This window comes from Bombus terrestris, chromosome 14, assembly GCF_910591885.1.
Source record: "Bombus terrestris chromosome 14, iyBomTerr1.2, whole genome shotgun sequence".
NCBI lineage: Eukaryota > Metazoa > Arthropoda > Insecta > Hymenoptera > Apidae > Bombus > Bombus terrestris.
The window spans coordinates 2,076,447-2,097,341 of NC_063282.1; the positions used below are offsets into that span (position 1 = coordinate 2,076,447).

General features: G+C 33.8%; 1 protein-coding gene across 6 annotated transcripts in view; it reads right to left on the minus strand.

The window, feature by feature from the left end:
• Positions 1-18,398, minus strand: part of LOC100642618 (metabotropic glutamate receptor 7) — a 43,647-nt gene extending 25,249 nt beyond the window's left edge. For 4 of the 6 annotated variants that reach the window (XR_007226239.1, XM_048411692.1, XM_003400370.4 and 1 more), the window contains exon 1: positions 17,913-18,398. The gene's annotated coding sequence lies outside the window, so the exon portion shown is untranslated. Of the gene's footprint in view, positions 1-17,668; positions 17,782-17,912 lie in introns of all 6 variants that reach the window. The other 2 variants (XM_048411690.1, XM_048411689.1) reach the window with 1 other exon arrangement.
• Between the last annotated feature and the right edge of the window lie 2,497 nt (positions 18,399-20,895).

Here is a 20,895-nt window from a genome sequence, read left to right on the forward strand (position 1 = left end):
TTAATGCGTAGAAAATATGCATAAAAATACAAACATATGAAATACTCAAAGTATAATATTCGTTATGATATCTGTACAGTAGGTATAATTAAGTGTTAATTTCTTGTTTCTATCTGCCTCTGTAAAATTATTATAATGCCTAGAAAGATTATGCAACGTGAAAACGTTGGAAGCCCTAAATCAAAGATAAACATTTAGGATTACTTTATGGGTCGTGCTTATACATATATCTTACATGCTTGAATACCTAATTTGTTCAAACCATCCATCACTATCTATCTATTCAGTATATCCTGAATTTTGGAATTTTCCAAACAAAATCTATATTTGGTACCAGCTATTGAACTAACATCGAATGTAATATTCCAGATATCAAAGATCAATATTTTATAAAATATTTGTCTCGTTATTGTAGCAAATGTGAACAATAAATTGTAAAACTGTTTAAAAATTGGAATAAACTAGCACGTGTGTTTTATATTTTCTCTAAATAAGTCAGATGAGGCGAGAAACGCTTTAGAAGAGAAATACAGTAGCGTTTCCTTCCTTTTTCGTTATTTTTCATCTCATTCGGTTCGTTGAGAGGCGAAGATCACGGTATCATATATGCCGAGAGAAGATCGCTATACTCTCATTTTCCTAAATAGGACTTTTATTAAATTTCTTTTCCTACGTTGCCACTTACCATAATTTCAGTCAATTTCGATAGAAAAGGAATTTTGTCGCATCTTAAGAGTATCCCATAGAAGGAATACGTATAACCAATATTTTTAGATTAAAATGGAAAGCATACAGTTTCTTGGAAGAAGCGAAGTGTAACGCGAGAATAAAAATATGATTTTCGCTCTGTTACTTTAAAACAAACCACGGTAAACGCGAAATCCTTACTATACAGCATAAAAGACTGTGAAACTCGTGGGATCGAAACAAATTGCGTGATTGAAAATAGATAAAACGTATGTAGACAAAATGAGCTACTTTTATGTCAATGATGTTCACGAAATTCACATTTACGCTTTCTATTTATATTACAACGCATTAAGAAATTCTTAATTGTCGTGCATTTTAAAGGAATTACAGAATTGTGAATATATGCAGGAGCTTTAAATATTTTACAATTTTACGATTGCTTCCTGCGTCTTACTTTTTAAACTTTGAAGTTCAAAATTGCATGGAACATCTCGAAAGTACGTAAAATATAGGCGAACAACATTTATAAACAGCATACAATAAATATGAAATTTCAGAGACGTTTCATTGCGGCAAGTCTAAGAATTATCGTTTAGTTGAAACTTTAAAATCAATTTCGCTCTGCATCGTTAAAAGGTGCTCTGCTTCATAGTTTTTCCAATACAGAAAACGTCCGCCCTTCTGACAAACTTTGGGTAACTGCTAACAAGGCTTGTCCTTTAAGTCTCTTTGATCCCATCACTTGAGATTCCAGAAGCAGCCACGGAGCGCTCGTTTTAGACAGTACGTTAATCATTTTCTTTTTCTTTTATATTCCATTTTCATTGTCCTTTCCTTATTCTTATAAATGATCCCTGTTGTAAGAACGTGATTAGATAATTCTGATTATTAAGCGTAACTGAATTACGAATAGTTTGGTATATCGGTACTTTTTCGACAGAAATCAATTACATTTATTGGATGAATGGATGGATGGATGTTTCGTTTGAAACGACGCAACAAAAATTCTGTTCTGGAAACGTAGAAGTTTCAGATTAAACAAAAATTAACTTCAATTCGCGAACCTAAATCCGAATGCGAATTTATGATGGAAACTAAAATATTACACGAATAAATTCACCTATCGAAACAAGACAGAATTATTTAAAATTGCGAGGGAAATCTGGGAGGAAATACTACAGATAAGAGTATTAATAATAATTCGCTGATCCTATGATAGGCTGTATTGATACTTTGTAATTTTAAATTAAAAATTTGTTGATTTAATAAGGATATGTTTTTGGTATTAGTTAAAATTCTTCTAGATGAACATATTTCAAATAAACGTATATGTACAGGAGATTTAATTTAGCTGGGAAATTGTGTAAGTACGTAACTCTACGCGTAGTGTTTCCTCGCACTGCTCATCCTGCTTTACTTTGTTTCACGGCTTTAAATTCTTTCATGTACGAATTATTAAAAGTTTAAGGAGAAAAAAATGTTCCGTTTTCTAATTATCTCGCTCGGCTACACTTCATCCATTCGTCTTTACGGGTGTCTTTGTCTGAAATTTAAATAAGTGGGCAAATATGCTGTCCGCTGCAGAAGAATCGCGAAATTTCGAGGGCATCTCCTGCTAATGCTGTCGGCGTCCTGCATGCTCGCCTGTCCATCAAAGTCAGGTGTGCTGTACGTTCATGTGCCGGTCAACGTTAATTAAGAAGTCCGCTAGTCCAGATATGCATTGTTGTCCACGTATGCCAGTGTTTCTCAACCTTTTTCAAACTACAACTCCATTTTCCGGCAAAATAACGCATGATCGTACTCTGCTAAAAAGACGCTTTTAATAGAAGGAGCGTTCATACGATCAATATTATTGACCATATTATTGTCAATATTTGAGGTTTTCAACATTATCGTGGCTAGAAGACCCCTAGGCGATCAATATATTATTGTCAATACGATGTTGAGAATCATAAATTCATCTATAATGTTGCCTATTGATTAGAACCATTGGTGGAATATCACGATAAAAAGCTGTTGGAAGTCGTCTTAACGAAGCTTTCTATAAAAATAATTACAGCTGTCGGATTGTTCGAAATTTAAGAAAAATTGAGACACAACGTTGAATAGCATCTGCTAGTTTCTTTGATGATACTCTGCTGCCTATAGAATAGCTGCACGAGCTTCTTTTTGAGAAACTCTTTGTCATCTTCAATAATAGATTCCTTCAAGTAGCTTTAGACTATCCAATTTTTTTCCCACTGGAGGATTTTATAAAAAGTAGAATAAATGATAGTAAGCGCGTGTCATATTCGATATATAAAATGAACGGAGTTGAATATCCTAGCTGACATTCAATATTCTTTATCTAGTTGGACAACGAAACCCTTTTAACTAATCAATTCTGAATTTTTCCTTTTTAACTAAAAATAGGAGATGTTTTCGTCATAGAATTCCAGTATTTTAATAAAAGTGCGATAAATGATTTTATGTCTGCGGAATTTCCGGGACAAGTCGATAATAAAATAACCACGACGATCTCCCAGGAAACATTTTGTTATTTCCTCAAGTTTGGAACGTCACAGGTTGAGAATCTATGACGCGAAGGTTCAGTTTTTTATTTGTAGAAATAAAATTACGATATTTAAAAGGTTTCTGTCTATCGTAAACATTATGCCATCGTAAATTTCATTATAATGTAAAGACATTAAAATTGTAAGAAATAACAAATGTCTCGTTCATCGTAATTAAAATATTTCATTCTTATGCCTAATTTATTATCATTCAGAATTATGGTATTACAAACGTAAATCACGATATTACTTAGGAAAAAAACTGACTTATACTTATTCTACGAGCAAGTAGAAAATGGTTTACAGGTAGCAAATTAGAAAAGAGGATAGTAATAAAAGCAACAGAAATAAAATTAAAATCTCATGAATGAAACATCAAGGAGATATCGAGACGTGTAGTAAAACATATTTACACGAAGAGAAAATGTGTATACGATGAAATGAAATCTAAGCTGTTCTCCATAAAAGAGGAATGCAATTTTACTGTGTAATAACGCAGCGAACATTAATTGGAACGAGAGCTATGACAGAACAAAATTAGTCTCTTCAAAAAAATTAATCGAAAATGCAACAGAAATTTTTTATCAAAGGGGTCATTTGCAGAGAAATTGATTTTTTAAAAATATCGAACCCATCTATACCTGTCACGTAATGTATGATGTACTTCAGTGAGATTTTTTCCCTCTAATAATATCGATAGTACGTACAATAATAAATTATATAATAAAATGTTTTCGAATAATTGCTTCGTTGAAACCGTGGAATAAAATCTGTAGGATTTTATTTGTTTTATCATCAAATATGCTACTATATATTACGCAAGAATTGTATTATTATCACTAACTACTATTATTACTAGGTATTTACATACTATTTATAGTATTATTTATTATTTAGGAGAATTACTACGATGCTATTGTACCGAGTACTGATAACATGTATAAAAACTAGATAATTATTAAAACGATTGTTGCAAAATGTACGTAGAAAATGTTCGCTCTGAAAGTCACCTAGTTTGTTAACTTATTCACTGGCATTCTTTCTCGCACAATGGATATTAGTCAATGGCTAGACAAAGATGTATTGTTCATAACTTCTAGCGTAGCTTAACTTTATGTAGCATGAAAAGTTGAAACAACTGTTTGCTGCAGTTGTTCGACTTTCGTTATGTTTCGAATATAGATAATCGATATGGTATGTTTCCATAAATGAAAATCGTGCTTACAATTAGATTTCATTATATCTGATTAGATATGCACGTACACAAAGTGATTCTAATAACTGGGCCAAACTATTGGTATCTCTGTTCTAAGCGAAGTTACACAGGAAAATTTCCCTCTGTTTAACTAACTATACTATCCTGTGGCGCGAGTTTTCTCGCAATAACATCCACGCCTGTGCAAACTGCGATTCCACTTTTATTCTCATATGGAACCACTTTTTACACAATTACTTTTTCTCCATAAATTGATTTTTTTTCACTTGTTTCGCGAGTAACGTTATTGAAAACTCGATGATTATTTCGATATCAATATTTTTCATCCCGCGCGGATACGAACATATTTCATCGTATTTAAAATAAGTATATCAAGTTGGACAAAAATTGAAAAAGAGATAATCGAACGATATTGTTTTTGGGCAGTCGTTTTGTGCTCGAGTATATACCAATTACATGTTGCAGAGTTTAGCGTAGTTCATAAATGAATTGATGATATACAGGTGTTGGACAAAATAATGGAAACATCTCTTATATGACATATATGCAATATACGTGTACAATATACATATGCAAATTTGTGCTCTCGCGAAACATATGTAAAAAAGTGGAATCCAAGCAAGCGTTATGTTTTTCCTACTAAATAATATTTTTAATATCGTACTTTTTTTATTCTATATATTCTTGCATATGTATTGCGCACATACACGTACATTCTATGCATTTTTGCACCTTTTAATTTCTCACGGATAAAAATTCGCAATCTATCAATGACAGCTCTCGATAACAAACTAGTACGGACATGATAGATGTTTATTAAAAATATATTTTTGAAATATCTGAAATACAAAATAAATACTTGCCGAGGTTCCTTACACTCTTATTGATTTGATCACGTTATACTTTAATCAATGCGGATACTGTCTATGTGATTTGTCCCTTTGAAAACGCTGTATGAACGTATTGCGAAATTTTCCCCACGGAAGGATTTTAGTAAGTGAAAATGTTCTCTTCCAAATGTTTCTTTAATTACTGGAATTTTCTGGCTGCACGACTATGGGATAGCGAAATTATGAATTTTGTAACAGCTGTGCAAAGACTTTCAGATCTTTTCCAGTCGTTAAATGTATCACTAATGAGATGCGTTATCATCACACGCAAAAACTGAAGAATACCTTGCACAAGGTTTATATCTGTTCAAAAACATTTTTCTAAGAGTCTGAAAGATCACCTTGTAGATTACGTCCTAGTCCGGTCTAATGGCTCTTTCGCGGATGATATATCGTGCTTCAAGTTCGAGAGATGAGATTTCTTTGCATCGGCATCGCATAGCTGGGGCAATATTAGTGCAAAAATTAGAAGAGCAACCGGCTGAAAGAGGAAAAGAAATACAGTTTGGAAAAATTCACATTGTTTCATTGTTCAGAAATCCAGGTATATAACTATGAAAAGGAATTTTAACAGTTAGCGATTAAACTACTCTTGATCAGAAGTTTAAGCAAAAATAGCATATTAGTTGAGCTAAAAGTTGCAAATGTGACGCGTTCGAATATTTTCACCTAGCTATTTTTCATCTTGAATTTAAAATCGGCCCAAGTATGAAGCGTAAAATTTAGCAAATCTTTGACGACGAGTACGAAGCATCGTTGGAGCATCCTCGAGAAATATAAAACGAATGCCTGTTTGCCAACCTTGTCCATTTGTAGTAACTCGAAACTCATGGAATATGCAATGTTCTATATCTTATACAACTCCAGCATTTCGAATGTTTGCAAGAACCTGTCTGAACTCGTAACTATGAAAAAACAAACGAGAATATCTTACGCTTGGTCTATCTTATTTGAATTCTAGAGCCATTACTTATACGAACAGTGTATTTCAAGTGATTACGTTGATAAACTTATATGAAGTAGCGGGACGAAACTTATGCGGCAATCTAATATAATGCGGAGGAAAGCGGCTTCAATTTGGAAATGCATTCTGGCCGAATACCGTCCAACGTTGGAATAAGAGCGGTTCAGGCTATTGTTCATCATCAATTCATCCTCTACGAATCATAGCTAAACAATCGTAACTATTATATCTGCAATTGGACTACCGCCTTCGTCGCTTTGAATTATATTAACGTAATCTCGATACAGGATCATTGGTAATGTAAGTAGACGAGAGCCAATTTAAGTCTGTCGATAGTTACGTTGTATCTGGAATTATGGAAACGCTCGAAGAAGGCACATCTTCGTGAATTTCATTTCTTTTCGCTATTATACGTAAAATAATATTATTTGCTGCACTCTATCATCAGCAGACATTCTGCTCGGATAGCGAAACGTTTGGATATTGCAGCAGAACGTTCAGATATCGAGATACTCGGATAATGGTGTTCGGATACGAGAGGTTCTATTATACTGCTACAAGATTTGAAAGGAAACTGCTATTGTTAAATTCGTCCACAACTCGTACGAAATTAGAAAAATTCATATTAAAACAATAATTATTCTTCCTTGTTGTATGTAACTATTTTTATAATTTAGACAAATTTTGGAACAAAATTTGTAATTGATATGATTACGAGTCCTTGATATTTCTTAGAACTTAACAGGATAAAGCTATAGATTCACTGCGTTTTTGCGCCTTGATTATCGTCTCTGACCAGCACTATTGATTCTTCTCTCTCTCTCTCTCTCTCTCTCTCTCTAGAATTGAGAAGCAAATTTAGATTAATGTAATGTTAAAATACATACACTCACAGATATCATTTTTAAATATTTCACGCGTGTATTGTACGCAATATTTCAGTAAATTTGTGAAACAAACTTATGTAGAAAGATATAACGTTTTAACTAAGACATGATACAATATGAAAACCTCCATTCTAAGCGTGTCACACAATTCTCGGTAATCGGACTGTGGTGAATAAGAGATTAAGTGGCCTTATTTCTCGTTTAAACAAGTGTCATGTACAGCTGTTCAAGAAGTCGAGTTTATAAAGTTGTCGTGCAATAAAGCAACTTTAACTTTGAAATCTCAGTGCACTTATAGTGGAAACCAGTACGGTACCTAGTCTCAAATCGATTGAAACTTATATTTCAACTGTCTTCTCTCAATTACAGAACGTGCCTTCCTATATTGCATATGCTAGTTGTCCTTTATTTATAGTTTAAACAAAATTACGTAGTTCACCAAATAATTTTGTAGTGTGCTCGATGGAAAAGCGCTATTGGGAAACCAAGGGCCGTTAAACTAATCGAACAAAAAGGATAACACGTGGCCAACGCACTGTTTAAATAAAGAAGAAAAGGAAGAAAATATCAGCGGATCAGCAGCGATTAAATGCCTAATCGATTGAAAATGCACCCTTGTTCATGAGCATTAGGATGTCTAGTGGTTTTACACCGAAAACGATAACTGATTCGCATTGTTAGCGAAACGATTAATCGGTTAGAAACTTAAAAATCCGGGGGAAAAATTTGTATGAGTCGTTTAATAGGATTAGAAAGAAATACAGAATTAATCATTGCAAGAAGAATAAAAATGTGATCATAAAAATTCCAATTAAACTTCAGTTCGATAAGTAATACAAGAAGTAATTGCGTTCCTCTCGAAAGAAAGTGGAAGAACGCTTTCAACAACAAAGAAGTTAGCCTGAAAGTACACGCATGTATACTGTAACAAGTACTTTTTTACTTGCACACACGTATACACTCAGTTTTCTTTCAACCCTTTGAATAGTGAAGTGGTTGCTTGACCAAGTCAAGAATACAGATGCCAGGGTTACTGTGACGTGATGTTAAATTATGCAAATAAGAAAAGTGCTTTTTCATGTAAATATGTAGCATATATGTACACTGACGATCACACATTATCATGCAAAGTTGTTCCGCTTCTCTGCTATATACTTTAAACTTTTTAACGTGGTGGAAATTTTGTCCTAAGGCAAGCGACGATATTACGCTGTCGATACTGTTACATCCATATTTATAGATAAAACACAAACATTTGACGTTCGTATCTGACATGTAGCTGAAATTTTCATTTGTTACATTAATTAATCTAAAGAGTGAAAATTTGCGGAATGGCAGTTTCACTACGAAATAAGAAATCGTTAAATGAAATATATAATAGATACGGCTACGACAATTGAATAATAATAAAATATTTACTTGACTTTATCGATTTCTAAAACGAAGAGAAATGTATTGAGATGAAAGTTCACTTATGACAGCATAAACGTAACGTTCTTTGATCCTAACGTTCAAGGGTTAATACGAAGATATCGAAATAGGTTCTGAATAAATTTCTCGGCGAAAATAAAATGAAAAATAATCAAAGGCTACAAAATTGCTCGAATTCATAGGGTTCAAACTTCGACGGAGTGCAAAGGTCAGGTATGCAACGTACTTAAAAATGTTCTCAAGAGGAAAAGTTCCTTATACACGAAGAAGGATTCTCTTGAAAGACCATGGGAAGAATGTTGTTTTCTTTTCGTTCCAACGAAGAAACGTGTACCAAGTAAGAATTTTACATGTAAAATTAAATTCACCTATCGTGCCATTTTTATTCCACATCGTACCATTTTTTCCTCCTCAGAATCTGTTGATAGAGGACCTTTAAAACCATTAAAACCCTTGCATCTGTAAAAGTCAATTCCGATTAGCATAGCTTTTATAATCGTTTTACTTTCAGCCATCTAAGCGAGTCGAATCGTGCTGTGCATTCAGATTGGTTAAAATGGTATGGTGGCAATAGAACATATTAAAATAAAATTCTCCGCTCGATTCCATCCTCGTACGTATACTAAACATCATAAAGCTCATTAACAATGTAAGCAAGCTTCGTACAAATTGTTTGCAAGTTGAACAACTTTCAACACTGCTCTGTTATATCCATTTGTAGCGTATTAGTGTTGGTTTATTACATGCTACGAGTATTTAACGAACTTAGGACCTGCTCTAACAACAATCAGAGTTTTTCAGGCTTTTCAAATGAAATTATTATAAACAGTTGTTCTATAATAAAAGGTATAGCGACCCATAAAAGTACTTGAAAATTGTTGTTCCATATGTCATATGCGCTACAGGAAACTTTTTGAAATTTTAGTAGCAACGAGGTTTGTAAATTGATGAAATTATACTGGTAAAGCTTAGAAGCAACATGAAAATGTGTATAAAAAAAGTTACAAGTTATTTACTGCAAACAGATATAAATAAAGAAATAAGTATCGGTAAAGTACAAGTTTGAAGTTTAATAGTCTACAGTTTCCCATCTCGTAAATTGAACGTGATTTCTTATGATTGCACGTTTCATAATAAAACTGGATCTTTTCACTGAACTTTCCCTTTGAGTTCGTATAAAATATTTCATCTAATCAGTGATTTCATTTGAACGAGTTATTCATCGAAGAATGTGCGGATACGTAGTATATTTCTATATGAAAAGATATACTGAGACTGAGACATATCGAATAATTGTCACTCGAAGCATCTATTTCAAAAGAACCCATTTTAATATCGTGCATAACTAAACAGACTAAGATGAAAATGCCAGTGTGTACACACTATATAAATGTGTGTATATAAAATTTAGCTGTTTTTTCATAGCAACAGGTTGGAGAAGTCATGAAAATAATACTATAAATCTTAATTTATTATGAATCTACGAAGTAAACATATTTCAGTTTGTTTCTAGTAACACGATAGATTATTATTAAATACTTTGATAAAAGATATGCTTATAATCGAGGGATTAACAGTTACTTGTTTTCAAGCATGTACACGATATAGTAATTAAACAACAGGGTAGAAAATTACGAATCTTCGTAATCCCTCGAGTAATGGTTTGTTATGTGTAATATATCTGTGTCACTTATCATTCTGTGTGAATTAAAATATCGAATTGAGAAGTTTTATCAACAAGGAAGGAAAAACTTCCGCATTTTCGAAACGTGCCAAAACATCTATTAAAAATAGTAGCAAAATTCATTCAACATTCGCTGCCAATTAAGCTAACATTTTATTTTCCTCTTTGTTTTGTTGTATTTTTTGAACTTTGTTTATTCTACGCTTGCAGGCTTATTTTATTTATTATTATTGTATACTATTTTGGTAAATTCTCATACCATTTTTCAATGATAGTTGTATCGTTGCGTTGAGTATACTTAATTGTTGAACATAATTTCTGATAAGGTCTCTAGATACATTTGTTTGTCCCATTGAATTCTGTGCATTAAATTGGATATTGATTTCACGTGAAAGCTATTACGTGTTCATAAATATCGAATAAACCAAAACGCATAATTGGGAAGACACTGTCCGAAAATCCAAATTTCTATATTCATGTATATCATAAATTATTAAATAAATCATCATTGTCTCTTTAATTATAGTAATAAACTATTTGATAGATTCATTGTTAGAGAATTACGTAGGTATAAAATATCCAACGGTATTTTATCCGTACAGTTTAACGATCCGGTTTTTATTAATAATCCCGCAAGAAATTGAAAGATGATCCACTTAATTGTTCCACGTTCCGTGTAAATCAATTCCCTGAAACAAACGTTCTGTATACGAAGTAAATTTTTCCCGTGAATATAAAAAGCATTGGTACAGTAACCATTTTCGACAAAAATGTTATGGCACTTTGTTTATTTTAGAAATATTATATCTTCCCTATAATTAACTGAATCATGTAAATGAAACGCTGAAGCAGTCGCACGAAGAAAAAAACTATCTCGGCAGCAAACTAGAATTTTGAAACAAGTATCGAAACAAGTAGTTAAGGTCGAATATTTATCTTGCCTAAATATTATGTAGCAGCAAAGATAAACGAGCGGATCGATCATTCATTATTCAGCAGATAACTTCCTCTTCACGATTCCGTCTTCCTTGACACTCTCGAATGCTACAAGTGGTAATGCTCAATACGAAATACCAAGATCTTTGTACGATATAATTACCAATGTATCAGTCTTTTAGTTTTTCGGGAGACAACTGTTAATTAAATTTCGACGTTATTCAAATAATAACGATTCACGATTGTTAACTGTATCGGATATTGTTCAATTGTATAAAAACTAGAATTATATACAATTATCGACCACATAAAATATTATTTAACTATACAGAAAGTAATCCAGGTATTCGTATTTAAAGTGAAGAATATAAAATAGATCACGTTCTTTTTATTTTAACGCTAGAATATAGAATTTATCTTTTTATTTCTACATAGAACGTGCTCCTTCAAGTAGAAACTAGTTGCTTCGAAAAGAGCAGTCACGTTTAACCGAAAGTCGAATAAATGTTATCGATTGGTCTCACTGACATCTCCTAGTATCGAGTAAGACAGACATTTATATTGTACGTCGCGTCGGTTCGATCCCACAGCAAATATTTCATGTTTGTACACGCCAAGTAAAAGTAGAATCTTTATACACTATACATATACATATACGTAAGTACGTTTTATGTAAAAAATTGACCGATTAATTATTTCAAAGTAAATTGAGCGCATAATTAAAAAACAAAAAAATAAATAAATAAAAAAAATAAAACATAAGCTACATGATACTAGAAGTTGCTAGAAATGTAGTATCACACAGCCATGTAAGTTTCTATCGAAAAAATAAAAGCAATTACAGAGGAAGAATCGTAAAAGGTTTACTGTCGATGATCGAAATATTGAATGCGGTCCAATTGTTATTTCACTCAATTTGATCGCTTGATAACGAACAATGCAATGTGTGCGGATGTGCGGCACGTGCATCTATAAACGACACGTAGGTATACATTGTGTATGTTGATACAGTAAATTTATCTTATCAAGGTGGAAAATTCATAGGTACTACTAATGAAAACCGAAGTTTTGTTACCTATGAACCGATATGACGACAAATTGAGTGCCTGAAATAGCATCTTCAATAAGGGTTGTTCTTCCACGATCTACACTATCGTTTATAAGTATCCAAACGCTTTGATCGATCTATAACGACGGTATTTAAGTTTCACTAAAATGCACAAATCAACGATGGATTATGCATTCATCATATTAATCAAGTTATTAATCGTATTAAATCAATTTAATCGCGTCATAATATTAGTAACAATCTCTCAGAAGGATTAAGTTGAGATTAATTTTCAACGTTTCAAGATCATATCTATCTTTTTAAATGACATTCTCTGTTCTTTTATCTTCGAAGAAACTATTAGATTAGACCTCGATAGTTCACGGGGCAAAATTATCCACTACAAAATAAGGGCGAAAAATAACAATGATAAAATAAAAATAATGATTCTTATTCGACGATTTACGAGTGACTGTCAGAGTGGCGTCGTTTATTTGCAATTATCGGATTGGCGGGGTTCATGCGCTTCTTATCACTTCCGCATTAATTGTAGCATACGCTGCAATGAATGGCTCCTTGTTTCCTACCTTCTAACATTGCCGTTGTATTATTCGCTAAGTAATGTAGCGATATGATGGATGCTTTGCACATAATACACGCACAGTAAAAGCTATAATCAATAGGATCTTCCCGAATGGATAGATAGGTTGTGGCGAGCCAATTTCGTGAATAGCTCGTCCGCTCGACGTAACGCCACTTAACTTACTTCTTCAGAGAACGCCAAGACGTATCATGTAGCAGAAAAAAGAAGCCAAATACATCGGAAGACATGAAACAAAGACGAACGATCGTAACGTGTGCTACAATCAATCCGGAAGTGATAAGAAATGTACGAGCCCCTTTCATCTGTCGATTGCAATGTCACGAATGCCGACGCAAACGTACACTATACCACTTCGAGCACCCTTTGTGACTTGAGAATCGGTGGTCTGTCGTTTTATTTGTCATCGGCTTGACCTTGTGCTATAGGTCATTGAAATCTCCTAGATATCTATCATTGTACCGTAGATATGATAAATTGTAGCGTGTCGCTAACAAGCACAATGACGACAAAAAATATCGACGCATGCTCTTGTTTTTCGATAAAGCTTGTTTGAAACTTTCTTTTATTTTGATGTCAGCATGCTTTATGGCCTCTTCTACGACGATTAACTTTTGTGAATGAAATTTTTTCGTGTCACTAGAATTAACGAAGATAATCGAGTTACATTTTATGCACGCGTGCAAGTGTAAATATTTGTGCGTAATTTTACTTTACAGGAGTGTTAAAGATGAATGTAAATATTTAGAAAAGTCTAGACAGACACGCTCGGTTCTTATTTATGTACTTTGGAATATCCCTTTCCTTATTAAAGCGTTATGTAATTTCCTGATAAAATGACAATGAACGATTAAATAAAGACTTGCCCACTCTGCTTAACGTTTTAAAGTCTTCTCCGCGGAAAAGCTTTAAGACTTTCAAAGAGACGACTTTCAGACAGGTACGCTACAATGCCAAGCAAATGAAAAACACCGCATCAAAGAAATAACGCACATTAAAGTAAATAGTTTAAGCAATTATTACCCGTAAGATATTTCTCAAGATAACATGATCTTTTCGAGTCTGTCGCGATTTTACAAAAATCTTTGTTTATGACATAAAAATAGAGTAATGTATTCTATTGAAAACAAACAAATTTCAGGATATATATATATATATTGCGTCAACAGAGAGTAGAAATTGAAAAATATTTTATCGAAGCCGAAAACAACAGATAGATACCCTAACTTTTCAGTGATACTGTAATATTTTGCTGGTTTCTATACAAGTTCGCGTGCATGACGTATGAAACGACATATCTCAGACAGAAACTATTCACACTGGACAAATATTGGTCGAACTTTGCCAACCAACCATGTTAGTCACGCTATATATTGATAAATTGATCAATTGTGCTACTACTATAGTTACGTGAAATTGAAACGATAATCCATCATTGGTTAATAATAATAAGCTCTGTTTCATTGTAATTCCATTAGTCGCTTAATGTTCTACACGATGAAACGTATATAGCGCACATATATACAAGTGTATTTTTCCCTTGATAGTGCTTTCAGTGGTATATATATATGCTATGTTTTAGAGCAACTACCGGTATTAAACTTTGAATTGTAAATGAAATAGTTGCACGTAAGTACATAAAGCTGATTGCATTCCTCTCTTCGGGTTGCCCTGTCCTAGAGAGTTCAAAACACGCTTAAGCTCACTTTTTACCGATCACGCGTGTTTTTGCCTGTTTTCCAGATCAACAGAGCGTAGGTATTCATCGTAATCTACGGAAGGAAAAGTTTATAAATTAATGTATCAGAGGATATATTTCACTAATTAAAACGTAAAATGTGGGAGTGGACTGACATCGCTTTCTATAATGCCATTAGAAACTTTTCACTGAGCGAGAACGCGAAAAGAATGCAGAGTTAAACACGCATTTTATCAACTGCTATTGTTTCCACGGCTATAAACGAGGTACGAAGTTGAAGGTATAGAATCCTTTTCTGTTCCTAGGGTTAATTATAATTCTACTAGGTTTGAAAAAAATGCTGAGAAAATTGAGGAAACCAAAGACAAGTTGAAACAGGCGATAAAGAAACAAAAGAAAGTTTTAAAGAACAAACGGAAGAAGAGAGTAACCGCGACCGCGAATTTTTATGCAAATTCATATTTTCATGAATACAATTAAAGAAATGGAATGTAAGTAATAATAGGATTCGAGTACTTTCAGTGTCTTATATTTTTAGATATTTGCCGCGTTCCCCGCAATTTTTCATCTACAAATACAGACGAAAGAAAAATAGAGGAAAGTCTAGAAAATCTTATGATAGAAAATTCGTACTCTACGAATACAACTAAAAAGATCGAATGTAAGAAGAATGTTATTTCTATTAAATTCTAAACCATTTTATACGTTTTTTCGCCTTCGAATTTTTCGTAAACATTTTCGGTATAGCAATAGTTGTTACATTCAGCAGCTGAAAGTAGTTATTTTCTCGTCACAGTACCGGATGAAACGTTAACTATAACGTATATTTACGCTTTTATTGGCGTCTTAAGTAACTGTCAGAAAATGTTACGATCCAGCGACATTAACATTTGACATATTGGTCGAGGCTCAGCCTTTATTTCTAAAGTTGGAGATGAACCTGCTGGGATCGATAGTTGGAAACTACTGATCGTTCAGTTATGTTAAAGTTGCCGGAGTATATAATCAAATTTCAATTGTAAACCGTTAGAAAATTTACAATTGATTAGAAGAGAATACGAGCCAGCGTTCCATTATGATTTCAAATCTATCGAACTGCACACGGAAAACAATCACGTGGCTCGCGATTGTAAACCGTGAGAGATCAGTCGTTGATCGATCAATTTGATGACCTATTATACGATAGAAATCACCGATAATAAAAGAAAATTGCGAGAAAAAACATGATGTGAATATTTGAAGGAAATTCACAAATTCCACTAAAGTCCGCAATTTTTAATAAAATTGTTCAATATTTCTTCGATATTGTTCGATAGATGCTACTCAGATATTTTATTAATACCTAGAATATTAGCGAATTAATATTAATAATACCTCGAATATTAGCGAGTATTGGTGAATAATTAAGATTATCAAGAAGTATAATTAATTAGAGGTACATAATACTTTATAGACACTAATTATTTTATTAATAAATCCAAAATTTATCATCAGTTTTATATTTTGAAGAGCAAAAAGCGATTAACGTATAATATTAAAATATGTGAAAATACAGTTAATATTAATTAAATAAGTTAATGACTCAACAAACGGAAGATTGTTGTATGTTTCCACTGAGAGAATGCTAATTGACAGAAATTCAATGGATTTTCGATTAAAGCGTCGTTATTATCACATTATGAAGAATGTACGAGCTTACAAACCACTGAGAATTAATTTCATGCTGTTTTTAAAAAATCCCTCTCTTTCCAGAACTATACGAACAATCGTTTGTGAGTAAATAGTCATTTCATTGTTTCGCTTAACAGACAATTATGGTATGTTGTGATATTTTATTAAAACGCAAATATCATACGTTTGAAAGAGTCCAAATCATGCAAAACTCTATATTAAAGACAGATTACTTAAATTATAAAGCAGATGCGATTAAACATCGAATGCTTATTAGATAAAATTTCAATTAGTTTAATCCTCGATCGTGCTTACTGTAGCGTTGTATAATTACTGCTATCTAGATTCCATTTCAAACTCTTACTCAACTTTTTCCTTTTGTGTTCACCATGGCTAATAAACTCGAGTCAGTACTATAAAGTAAGAGAAAAAGTAAGTCTAAGAAGGATAGAAAGATAACTGTGGGAATATAACAAAGTTATCAATGAAGGTATAGTTGACAGAAGTAAACGATCTAAATTGCATTAAGTAAAAATTATTGCATCCATTGGAAAATTAACGAGTCATTCAAACGACGTAATTGCTCAAACACATACTCTAATGTTAATTTTGTGCGCTATGTCTCTCTCTAAATTCTCTTTGGTTAACGCTACGAAAGCTGGAACATAGTAAATGAACGTTCATGCAAACGTTTAACGAACTCTTTTGCAAATATCGATATTGATCAAAAATTAAGAATCAAACGATATCTTGTATTAATTTGTCTACGTTTTTATCGTAGTAAAGTATCATTTAATGTACTGGCCAGATATCTTTGTGATAATGTTCTTTGATAACTAAGAAAATATCAAATTATCGTTCAACACCGGCCAACAGCTACGTTACTCTGCTTTCTCATTAAAAAAGATCTTTGTCAACGAAAAAGTAAAACATTGCGGTAAATGTTGTCTACGAAAGGTATCGACGAACTTTTAGTTTCAAAGTTCGAAGTCAATAGAACGTTTATGGAAGCGTCGTGAATTGAAATTAGAAAAAGAAATTCAAAGGCGTGCTGGAATTAATTAACAGTTACGCCTTCAAAGGCTCGCAATGATAGATCCTTAAAGCGAAAACTTCTATCTCGAGTTCGAATATTTCGAAATCGGATCTAGTGAACGCTCGATCGAGTTTCTATTGATTAAGATACAGCAATCGTTTCGATGACAACGAATAGCGGATGCTGGTATCGCGGTACAATGCCGTAAAACTTGTTGGCAAGAAAAATGAAAGCGCGGAAAGCCTGGCAACGCGAATCGACATGCAGGTCTACTGTATGAATACGACTAGAGGCACGGATATGTCCAGTTTCGTCGGTTTCAAAGGTTACGAAAAGAGAGTAGAAAATTTCTCTCCTTACTTTCTTTCGCAATCTTTGTCGAAGCTTATTCAGGAAACAGCGAGGACGACGAATAATACGCGCGTTGCATTTACGTCTTTTCACCGCGGCAGACTGGTCCGTCGCACCGTTGGCTACAAATTTCAGAAAGAATGCTATTTACGACGAAGCTTAGCAACGACAATCACGATCACTAAAGGCGAATAGATGAAAATAACAGGCAACTACTAGCAAAATATGGACGTTTCTTTCGATGTGAACGTACGCTGATCGTCCAGGATGCCGACGTCGCTGCTGACGTTGACGACGCTGTCCTGTCTATCGCTTCAGAAAGCCGGAGAAGGGAGGAAAAGCTGCTCTTTTTCTCAGTGGCGCGCTATCTTTCTTTCTCTGTCTTTCTCCTTTTTCCCCGAGTTCTCCACTTCTCGTACTCCACTCTCTTTCGTCAGTCGCCTTGCTCGCTGGTGCCGCGCGCGCCAGGGAATGATCACGCTCTCTCCCTCTCTCTCTTTCTCTTTTTACCCTTACATACATACATACACACACACACACACACACTCCCTCCCTCCCTCTCCCTCTCTTTCTCTCTCTCTCTCTCTCTCTCTCTCTCTCTCGCCTTATCGTTCGTTCTTTGTCACTGATATGGGAAAAGCAACATAGCGACAACGTCGTCCACGAAAGGGCTCAGGGGAAGGAAAAAAGCAACGAAACTAGGAACGCGACACCGGTACCACGGGGTGGACTGAAGTCCCTACGAGCGCCGGTCAGATTCTTATAGCTGGCATCGGGGCGCAAGCGCCGATCGAGCTTCTCGCCGCCTAGGGATGGGCCGCCGGTACGTTTCGAAAAGAGGTGTTGATCCTCTTCTCTCGGCCGATCGACTTTTCATCGCAGGATGAGCCACGAAAACAGCTTCCCGATAACCTTCCTTACTCTCCTGGTATTTTCTCTCATTTTCTTTGCAGCCACGAGATATCCAAGACAAAGTTCACTCTGGCCATCCCTGTCGATATCACCATACTCGGTACTCTCGCATTGCGTCAAATGTTATTGTAGAAATTGCAACCCGTCCATTGCCTGTGGCATGTACCAGCGACCGTGTTTGTCATCGTCTAACATCGATGAATCAAACATACCGAATCGATAGACGTTGCTACCTGGAACGTGTTCGCGCTGGACCTCGAAAAAGATTCGAAAATGATCATTCGTACGAAGGAGATAGAACGTAGAATTAAAAGCATAGCAACTGCTACGAGCAAGAGAGAGTGGAGAAATTCGATTTTCTTTTCCATTTTGAGTATGACATTGAGGTAGCCTATTTGTGGATTTCACTTATCCTTAGTATCAAGCGATTATTAATTTGAGTAATTCAGCATTGAAAGGAATCTAGAAAGCACTCGTCTTTTGTCTTTTTAACAAACGTTAGATGAACGTAAATACTTTCTACCGTAAACACGACTATATCTCTTAGCTTTCTATTAATAGTGAATATTTTAACAATACATGTTCTTTCAATATTGAATTTTTTATATCAGATGAATTTGTTATCAGATGCTATTTAGAATGCTTTCAAGGAATGAATATCGAAGGATATAGGATTAAACAGTATCCAATTAAGGATGGTAATAAGTAAGGACAATATGAAAGTTAACGAACACTGCTTTTGTTCGTACGGATCTTCTGCCCTCAAAAATAAATCAACGAATATCGACACATATACGCAATTCTCTGTATCTTGCTTGTTGACGCCATACGTTTATACTTTCCCCGTTGTTGTTTGCTTTTAATTAAAATAAACAAGGAGTTGCTCTCGAACGATCAAGTTTCTAAATTCTCACGCTCGATGATATTCTAAATATTCCTTCTTGTAATTTATATGTATATATATAGTAAAATTATATAAACAATTAATTTGTCTTTGGAAATAAAAAATTGTTTCTTTTCTAATCTGATTTGAGATGGTAAGATCCTCGAGTCAGATTAAAAAAGTCCCTTTAACAAAAAGATTTGATCACGTACGTCACATATGCTAAAAATGTAAAAAATAGCTTTTTATGGAATCGGTGGTTAAGTTAGTAAAGCAATCCATTTTAGGGTTTTGGTTAAGTGCTACGTTGTTACTCACAGTCATCTCAGAATCAGTAGAACGTACTTCTGTCTTCTCTATTCTGTGACAGACCCTCTAGGAACAATGTTTCCCATTTTTCAAAGTAACGCAACATCAGCTTACTTGCCATTTATAAACTCCTTCGCACATTTTCCAAACTATCGATCTTATGACATTCGTTATTAGTCATTCCTGATCATCTGAATTGCTCATGGTTTACAGGCGTTCCTTGTACCTACATACAGAATGAATTTATGCCGCAAATCGTACAAAAGTAAAATTTCCAACTACCTTCGACGACCTTTTTAAACATATGTCGTTGTAATACAAAATTAAAATCTCAAACGTTGATGGAATTAGTATATGAATTTCAAGTTTTGTGATATTGTACAATTTATGATGCGTTTATGCAAAATTTAAAGATGCAAAAATCCACAGATTATGCAAAAATATATAAAGCATAGAAAGTACTGTATCCCTTTTAATTTTTAATAGATACAATGAATCTTCAGTTAGTTTCTATTTCGTGAACCGAGTTCATAAAAATATAAATTTGTACAAAAGTCTGCGATCCGCTGTGAACCAATAAATATTAGTAACTTAATGCGTTATTTATCAATTCAGCTGAGAATTATTTTTGCCTTAATTTATTACATTACGTAGAAAGGAAGACTAAACTCTTTTCATACAGAGGGTGAAATTTACGAGTAACAGAAACCAATAAATTTACAAATAAATGTTCATATTGCACACCATATATGAGACAAATAATCGATATGAAAAACGCAACATCACTTTTAATTAGAAGCTTGAAGTATATAAAATAAGATTAATGCTGCCGCTGTTCATCTCGACTTTAAAAATAATTATTATGAATGTTGAATACGTGAGAAACATAATTATTAACATTTACTTAGTTATAATCACACCATATAATACTAAGCATGTACCATTTTCCAACAAAGTATAAAATGAAGTGGGCATTCATGCTGCAGTAGAAGAATACTGTAAATGTTGGCAATTGTGTAGAAGATTGATGATCGACTGTACAAATTCTTTCACCGGGTAATGTTCTGCTTCCCTTGAATCTTATGATCTTCGATGGATTAACTACTACCGATTTTTCATCTTCAAATTTAGA